The sequence below is a fragment of the Lolium perenne genome, chromosome 4 (genome assembly GCF_019359855.2).
Source record: "Lolium perenne isolate Kyuss_39 chromosome 4, Kyuss_2.0, whole genome shotgun sequence".
Lineage (NCBI taxonomy): Eukaryota > Viridiplantae > Streptophyta > Magnoliopsida > Poales > Poaceae > Lolium > Lolium perenne.
In genome coordinates this window covers 146,748,114-146,757,268 of record NC_067247.2, presented here as the reverse complement: position 1 = coordinate 146,757,268, position 9,155 = coordinate 146,748,114, and the positions used below count along the sequence as shown (strand labels likewise).

General features: G+C 45.0%; 1 long non-coding RNA gene across 1 annotated transcript; it reads right to left on the bottom strand.

The window, feature by feature from the left end:
* Positions 1-2,357: 2,357 nt before the first annotated feature.
* On the bottom strand, positions 2,358-5,630 carry LOC139830130 (uncharacterized). The gene is made up of 5 exons (XR_011742884.1): positions 5,270-5,630; positions 4,621-4,801; positions 3,963-4,167; positions 3,536-3,724; positions 2,358-2,397 (listed from the first exon to the last, which is right to left on the bottom strand). It is a non-coding gene; the product is annotated as an uncharacterized lncRNA (long non-coding RNA).
* Positions 5,631-9,155: the final 3,525 nt, after the last annotated feature.

Below are 9,155 nucleotides of genomic sequence, written 5' to 3'. Positions count from 1 at the left end.
ATTCTGCGATCGGCACGTATGTGCACGTGTACCCGTGAGGGATCTCCTTAGGCGCCTCATACAAGAACTGGTAATCACTAGGGTCACCACCGATCTTGTAGACGACGAATGCCGGTGAACTCGGCACTTCTGGTGCTGCCAACGCGAACGGCAGCGGTGGTCGGGACTGGAGTGGTATCTCTCCTTGGTGAGTCCCTAGAGCAGGTCCTGACGGAGAGTACTGATGCCTCATGATTTCCTGGATCACCCGAAGGGCGACACGCTCCAAAGTGTTCACCAGGCTCTCAGAATGGCGGTGTAGCGAATGTGCTACCATGAAATTAATCTCCTGACGCAGAGACCTAGTGCGTTCTTCTGAAGGGGTAGACAGGTCCACTCCATCGAGCGCGCCTTCAGGCGAGAACCCTTTCCACCTGATGCCGTGTGAGCGGGTCCTCTGGAAAGAGCCGATGAGGTCGGCTTCGAGGATAGCTTTGACCTCGTCATACTTCTTCTTGAGCTCCTCAGTCAGATCCTCGTACGTGACTGGAGTACCTTCCGCCATCTCGTATGTAGATGGCGATGCGATTGATGTCGAAGACTGTCCCACCGGCGTGCCGAAATGTGTTGGCGTCCGAAACCCACCGGCGAGCTGCGGCCGGCAACACGAAGAGCCGGGAGGCTCCCGTAATCGCGGCTGGCCCTGGTCCCTCCGAGCGACGGCCCGCAAAGCTCTGGTACGCACGTCCCGATGCCGGTGCAGGCGTGCCACCCGACCTATACCTGGTCGTGAAGGTGATGGATTTGCTTCGCTTAGTTTCCTGCATGGCATACACGTAAACATTAAATACGAGCCTCGATCGGCTCTCAGGTTGTCCTGTGAATCGGCTCAAGGAGCCGATCCACCCATGGTTCGTATGAGGTCTACGATCACATGGTGGTCCTGCTTGATCAATATATAGCTAAAACAACCTACGACGATTTAGGGTTTTCACCGCATAATCGGAACGTCCTACACGTGATTGAGCCTGGCAGCCACGTAAGATGATAATGAACCAGCCCTAGATAAGGCCTAAAAACCAACATAGAGTTGATCCCCGGAACATCTTATCTAGGGCTAGCAAACTACACCCTACATGCTACTGGATCCTTCAACCCGTTTGCAAGGCCTAACTATGCAGATATCAAACTAATCCTTGAAGAACAAGGAGCAATCATAACAGATCGAATCTACTAAACACGGATCAAGCAAGGTGCCGCCCTTACACCTAAGATAGGTGTAAAGGCGGCTAGACGTCTAGGGATAGCATGGAGCAAAGCATGCATCGTGGTAAAACAATGCTAACCCTAACACATCTATGATAACTACGTTGCTCGCCATCAACAAGGCTTCAGCACGAGCAACGCATGAACAACGAATAAACGTATACTGCCTAGATCGCAAGATGCGATCTAGGCAGCATGATGCTTACCCGGAAGAAACCCTCGAAACAAGGGGTTGGCGATGCGCCTAGATTGGTTTGTGATGAACGTGATTGTTGTTTTCTCAATAACCCTAGATACATATTTATAGTCCGTAGACTTTCTAACGTGGGAATAATCCCAACCGTGTACGAGCCAAATTCTAACTAACCGACACGTATCCTACTATATTTACAGATACACGGGCAAACTAGCCCAAACTTCGTGTACAAGGCCGATTCATGTATATCTTCCGTGTATATTCTTCAAGTCCATCTTAATTACGGCCCACCTCTGATCCGGTCAAATTCTGGTGATAACAACAATATAAGACTGTACTGTACTACACATGAGACAAAAGGGGCAAATAATTTATGCAACTATTACTTAATATAACTATATATCAAATGTTTGAATATGTGTGACCATGCTTGCTGCACGGGTAGTTATTAATCAAATGTGCACTCTAAATAATCTTATCATCTTGTTTCTCTAACAGTTTTAAAAAATTGCGCCAATCACCTGTCACCAATAACTACATGTGTCATTTTTATAATAACTTAATTATGAAGTCCAGCATAATAACAGTTTTTTTAAAATTAACGAGGGTTTTACCTTCAGTACTGTTAAGACTTGCTGATTTGTAATCAACTAAAGCAGCCGATATATACAAACCAGATCGTTTGAAGGCTTAGCATGAAAAGCTGATGACTTCTCAATACAGAGTCCATCAAATACCACCACTGAGAATTGTGAGTGTCCATCATAAGAGAAGGTTAAAGTGTGTGCTGACTCTATGAAATGATCCATAACAAATTCCTTCCACCCATGTCCAAAGAATAACCCTTCAATGTCTAAAGAAAGCTTTGCAGGCCATGTGTTACCACTTTGACCTTTCAGGGACATCAATCCAGTTGGATGATTCTGAAGGTACTGACAGAATGCTGGTGGAATTCTCTACAATACATCAGGAAAAAGTTCATGTCATGAAAATTCTCGACAACATAAAAATGTACTGATAATATGAAGGTATACATGACTGACAAAAGAAAACTTAAACAAAAAAATTAAAAACCCTAACAAGTAATAACCAATAAAAAAATTATAATTTTATTCTGTGAATTTCACAGAATTCAGATCCTCCCAACATAATGTGCATTACCTAAAAGAAGTTCTTACACAGCTAAATGTCACTTGCTCCATGAAACGACAACACATAAATGTATTTCAAAAATAGTATATTGGTAAATGATTCTGGCATTTATCAAACCATGTAATAATGCACACCCAACAATATACATATACAGAACTTTGTATTTGGGAAGATGGATCATTAGTACTACAATCTATTTAATGTCAACATTCAATCGAGTTAAAAAAAGAATAAATTCATTTCTGGTCACGACCTTGATGCACTTGGTCCATCTACTTCCATAAAACCACTTATCTAACCTCTGTTGAGATCATCTTAGTTAAATGTCAAGTGCATTCTTTTTTTTTTCAATCCAGTAACCTTAGATATCCAAGTTACAATAACCATACCCATTTGTGCCCATTATGCTGAATAACTATGATATGTCTTAATAATTCTATGATCTAATAAAGGTTGTCTGAGTTTCAAATGTAGAGGACAAAACATGTAACACACATAATTGCTTTTATATTGGTTACGTATCAAACATTGTCACAAATATATTAATGTACAAGTTTAACAAGGATAAATATCATCTATATATTAAAAAAAGTAATTAATATGAAGTCTGTAATCATCTCTACCAAAATCACACAAACAGAATGCTATAAATAAAACGTTTGAATATGTGTGACCATTCTTGCTGCACGGTTATGCAGTTATTAGTCAAATGTGCACTCTAAATAATCTTATCAGCTTGTTGCTTTAACAGTTTTAGAAACCAGTATAAGGACATATCCATGAAGAGCAAATTGGAGAGAAAATAGGTAGAACCCAATCCAAATCCATCCAGGACATAACTATGAAGAACAAATGGTGAAAGAGATCCTGGCATCGCCGCCGTCGTGAAGGGGGCAGCCGAGAGGACATCAACATCGTGAAGGAGCTTCTGCGACTGATTACCTGCTCGAGAAAAGATCGCAGTCGGCCGAGCCATCGAATCGGGGACGAAGCGGCTGGTGTTCATCTCGCCTCCAGAGTGCCATGCAGCTACAGCAATTTATAAATGCTGCACTTTAGGACACAGGGTCAGGGACCCGGTTGGCTAATTTCTGAACAACAGATTCATGCTTTGAATATTCAAAATATTGCCTGCGTTTAAATACAAACCCTTCTCAAGTAGAATGAACATCCATAAGAAGAGCAACACAAATGACTCGAAACTTTAGAAATTCGATGCTCGCTAATACGGGTGATCGAACACAATGAGTCATTCGAATCAACCGATGGCCTGAATTAACCCAAGACTCGGCAGCAACAATAATTTCCATTGAGGAGTTGAGACTTGAGTCCAGCTACATAGGACCAAAAGTTTAGAACAAAGCCATACCTTCTTTTTGTTGTGAATGACAATCTGAACAAAAACCCGAAGGAGGCCCCACGTAGGGCCACACCCTGCTGGCAAAGCACCTTGCCTTTTCTCCTGTAAGCTCTGAGGAGACCGGCATCAGCTCCATGCGGTCCAGCCAGTCACCATGCCACATTGCCATCACCAGCTGCCACGCCATCGACGCCATGGATGCCAAAGCTCAAGCCTATTCATGAAAAGCAATGAAAACGTTTAACTTACATAGTAAACTTTCTAGAAGAAAGTAGTAGAACTTAACAGCTACTCCGAGAAAAACCAGGGTTGAGATGGAACAACCAAATCTAGGAAGAATGCAATCATGTAAGAAGTATACTGAATTTAGAAATTAACTCTAAATGCCATGTAGCCCTTACTGCCCTGTAGGCCAAAGGGAAGTTCCTCAATACGTGCAAGAACACAGCAAATATTAGTACTCTAGAATCTAGATCCATCGTGGCTAATTTACAGGAGTACTAATATGGTAAGAAATAGAGAAACTAAATAGGCTACTGATTCTTTTCGCAATGTTACATGTGTTGTTAAACCTCTAAGAATATAGATGCTTTTCACATCCCAGCATAAAAGAAAGAACCCAGGTTTTCATTGAACTCATGTAGCAATCTTGCACCGGATCAACAACCTTGTCGTCAGCTAAATTGGGGCAGGGGCGCCTCTCGGCTCTTGGTACGGGCGGCAGGGATACATGAGCAGAAGGGCATTGTGGCCGCAAGAACTCCATTGTGGCCGCCACCTGTTGACAAGCTCCGGCCGCTCTGACCTCCGCAACAAATCATCCCTGTAGTTATTTCCACTTTTGGTGCCTGCAATGGATAGGCACAAGAGAGGACGTCAATCAAACGGAGCTATGATTTTGGTGACACGCGATTTTAACAGTTCAAAGCACACATGGGCCATATCACGTGACAAGTAGCTAAACAAGTTGATGGTCAGATTCTAGCACTGCACATGGGGCAACAATCAGATTCAGCATCATGTGTGTATCCATAATAACCGGATAACATACAAATATGGATAAAAATCTGAACCTATTTCCAACTTCCAAGTACACACAAAAAAAAATTAAACAACTGAACACCTCTAACCATGATAAGAAAATGCAGCGTGCCCGTGCTACTAGGATTGCACACACAAAAATGCACAGATAAATTTCCGGCTATGCACAACTAAACAGAGTCAAAAGAAAATGGAGGATCCATATCCTCTATCTGTATGCAACAAAGGAGATTTGTTTTGCAAAAACAGATGCAGGAGGGGAAGATGGAGCTCACCGGGCAGCAGATGGTTGGGGAGGTGACTGGCAGAAGCATGCCATAGAGATGGCCGGCGGCAAAAGCTCGGGGACGTCGCCATGGGGCGGCGCCGGCGAGACTGGATTCTGCTTGTCTAAGGTTCATCGGGGGGTGGGGGCTACAGATCGGAGTCTCCACGCCATGTGACAGATGGAGGAGGAAGAGGAGGGGGAGGGGATGGAGGTCGGGGGCGCGAGGCCTCGCCGGAGCCGGTCGGAATCGGCCTACGACGATGGCGGCGCATAGGGGATCGACCGGGAGCTGGGGAGGGGAGACGGCGCGAGTCGCAAAGCGAGCGAGGAGAAATGCGAGCTGTTGGGTGGCTCCCTCGCGTTTTGTGTTCCCTCTCCCGCGGAAGGAGGAGTCAAAATTGCGTCAGGAATCTATATCTATACCCTTGGTTCAACACTTTTCCGGACCGATTTACCCTCCCACCAAATCACTTAATACTTCACATTGCCATGGTACCGGTTGGTTTATTTTATCATCTCACCTGTCAGGTCAATAAAAACCTCTTTCTTTGTGTGGCCTAACGAAGCACGGAAGCGAATCGATCAACGAAAGACAGAAGCGAATCGATCGACGAAAGACAGAAGCAAATCGATCCATAATGCAATGCACCACCGCCACCACGGGCCGTCGCGGACGGAAGAGGAGAGATCGCGTGTGCGGCAGGTCGATGTACTGCACGCGGCCAACACGTCCTCAGTGGCCGGAGGCGTGCTGGGGCCTGGGTGTCGGCGACGCCGATGCCGGCGATCTCCTGCAACATAAACACCTGTGAACTGCCATGGCTAAGATCGGTCTGAACGGTCCTTCAACAATTGAGATCAGATCAGAACGGTAGCCACTCCTCGACCCTGTACGTCAGGACACCAACCGGAGCCAATCGAGTTCGGAGCAATGGCCATATAGCCGGAGGGAGAAAATCCAATCGCTAGGCTTCCAGTCATCAATGTCGTGCGAAACAGAGTTATCAAAAGCCCTATGATCGACACCGTCTTCTTCCTTAACGCACTCACAACTCTACCGCTCACCCATCAGCCAGCCACCGCCTGACCGGCAAGGTGCAGACTGCAGAGCCAGGAGACACCCAAAAGCGTGCCTCGCATCGCCCCCTACCAGTGAGCTTGGAGGCGGCACCCCACTGCCGGCGAGCTCGCCGTCGCCGGAACCTAGACCGCGTGGAGGTAGCACCCCTACCGAGCGAGCTCTCCATCACCTCAACCGCGTGGAGGCCGCGCCCTTGCCAGGCGAACTAGCCATCATCTGAATCGCCGGGAGGCTCGTCGCGCCCTTGCTGATACCGCTAGCCACGGACACCGTCGACATCTTCCTAGAGAACAGCATGCGCCTCGAAACGTTCTACTGGCCTGAAAGAAACGCCTCGAAACATGCTTCCCCGGGGAACAAACATCGGCGACTAGCCCACCTGCTCGCCGGTGCTACCACAAGGAGCCTAGGATGGTTGACGCGATGCGCTGGGTGCCGTTCCATAGCATGCTACTGCCATGGGTGGGTAGTGTCCCCGATGAACAGTGGCAGAGCAGTGGCCTCAACTATTTCAGCAGGAGTTACAAAGAATTCAATCGATCTGGTGGTCTGGTTATATGATCTAGAAGTACAATATTTCTAAATTGTATCTCTCGTGGGCGTCAAACAAGCTGCAGGTCAGCTGCTCACTCTCAAGCCACTGGCCATATCAAATATGTAAGGCCTGCATCGTGATTCTTGGCGTTCTACAACATGAGGTGCCTCCGTGAGATACTATCCTATCCTTCGTGATGTTGTTGTCAACGAGCTATGGAGGTGTTCAAAGGACAACCGAAAGAGATGTCGTACAATAGACGGTTGTTATATTTTGTACCTAAATCTACGACAAGTATTTTTTGTTTGAAATAGCCTGCTATATTCTAGCTTAGCCGATTATAGCCTTTCGCGAGGCCTACGGCTACGGCTAGAACTTCCCGTTATATTCTAGCTTAGCCGATTTCTAATAGGGACTATCTTCCCGTTGAATTGGCTCAAACAAATTTGACAAAAAAAATTCAGAGCGGCCTAATTCTCTAGGAAAATCCGCACGTGGCTAACTTAACTAACTGTGAACTATATTTTGGACAAAACTATCATGCAACTATGTAATGAACTGCTGCTACTTAATGCCGTTGTAATATTTGGACATAACTATGTTCTTAACTATATGTGAACTATGTTTTGTACAGAACTATCTGTGAATTATATTTTAGTTAGTATACTATGCATATGTGAATTTTTTATGTATATACTATATGCTGCTGAAATATTGATATTTTTCATGGTATTTAGCAAATTAGCTATATGGCCTTAGCCCAATATAGCTTTTTATAGCTTTAAAAATCGCCGCGGCTATAGGCTATAGCATGGTATTTTAAATAGAGAAATTATTTAAGATTAGAGAAGTATTATATTTTCAAGATTTTAAGCAAATTTATTTTCAGTTCATAGAAAACATAAGCAGACTAGGAACGAGGCATTTTAAGCTAAAAATAAGAAACTAAAAAAGTCGGCGAGATCATGAAGAATCCGTTGCAACGCACGGGCAAATTTGCTAGTAATTTAAAAGACGTGTTGTTTAGTTGTTTGTGTGATTTTGTGCACCGAAGAGGGAAGCCAACCCCATTGTTTAGATGCATGCACAGGCGTATTTCTACCTTGGTTGTGCAACGCACACCTTGTTTGGTTGCAGACATGAGCGCACTGTGGTAACTCCTTTCCTTAGAGTTGTGAGATTACCCAGTACTGCTAAGAATAGCAAGTAGTTACCCTATCGGGCGATGCATCATGAGCAAAGCAATTATTCTTCGTGATGTATCACAGGTTCATCACACAAGGGTTAGTATACTCGAAAAAGTTCATCATTACAGATCAGGGATCGGGTTCAAACAAGTCCTAGCTAATGGGGGATACGAGAGCACCTCCCAAAATCAGCAGATCATGACGAAGGAAGCATAAGCACTAGGCAGGAAAGGTCCTCCTCTCCGATGGTTGCAACTGACGGTACTTGGCATACTCTTCTTTGTTGTCTACAATGTAGTCGATTGCCCTGACCAGTAAGTTAGGTTAGAACAGCTGCGCCTTGCAGACAAACCGGGGCGTGAAAATCGTCTTTATCTAAGCATAGTTCGTGATCGGGGTCCCGACGTACTGACGATGCCTCGGATAGCGATGCAATCCAAAAGGAACAATTGTTAGTGCGGATGACAATGACATATTTTCAAATCTATGAAGGAACTCAATGAAGCTTACTACCTCAATGTACTCGTGCGCCGTTCTTCATCGGCAGCATAGAAGCAGCAACCATCTTCGCTCCAATGTAGAGTGCAATCGGATTTCATCTTGATTATAACGCTTCACTTGGTTCTCCGCCTTGTGATGTAGTTGTAGATTTGAAGAGTGCTCACATGTATGTCAGTGAATGCACGAACATCAGCAGCTACATTCTTCATCTGCTCCTCTTTGAATTCCAGGTTAAAACAAATGTCTCTATGGACGAGCTGAACCAACCGATTTAGCACAAACTCTAAAATCTCAGGTTTCCAAACCATGGCAGATTTGCTTGAAAACTGACAATGATGAGCATTGACAGTTGGAGTAGAAAGATCAGGGAACCCACTGGTATGATCGCCTACATGACAAACACCAGAAGAATGTACCTAAGAGTTAGCACATCAATGAACTACCACTACCACATCCACATCCTTACACACTGCCACATCAATGAACTATCACTACCACATCCACATCCTTAAGCACTACCACCTCAAAGAACTACGAGAAAAGGAAGAGCGGCCTTACAATGAGAGGAGCCACACGCAACACCGAGGTC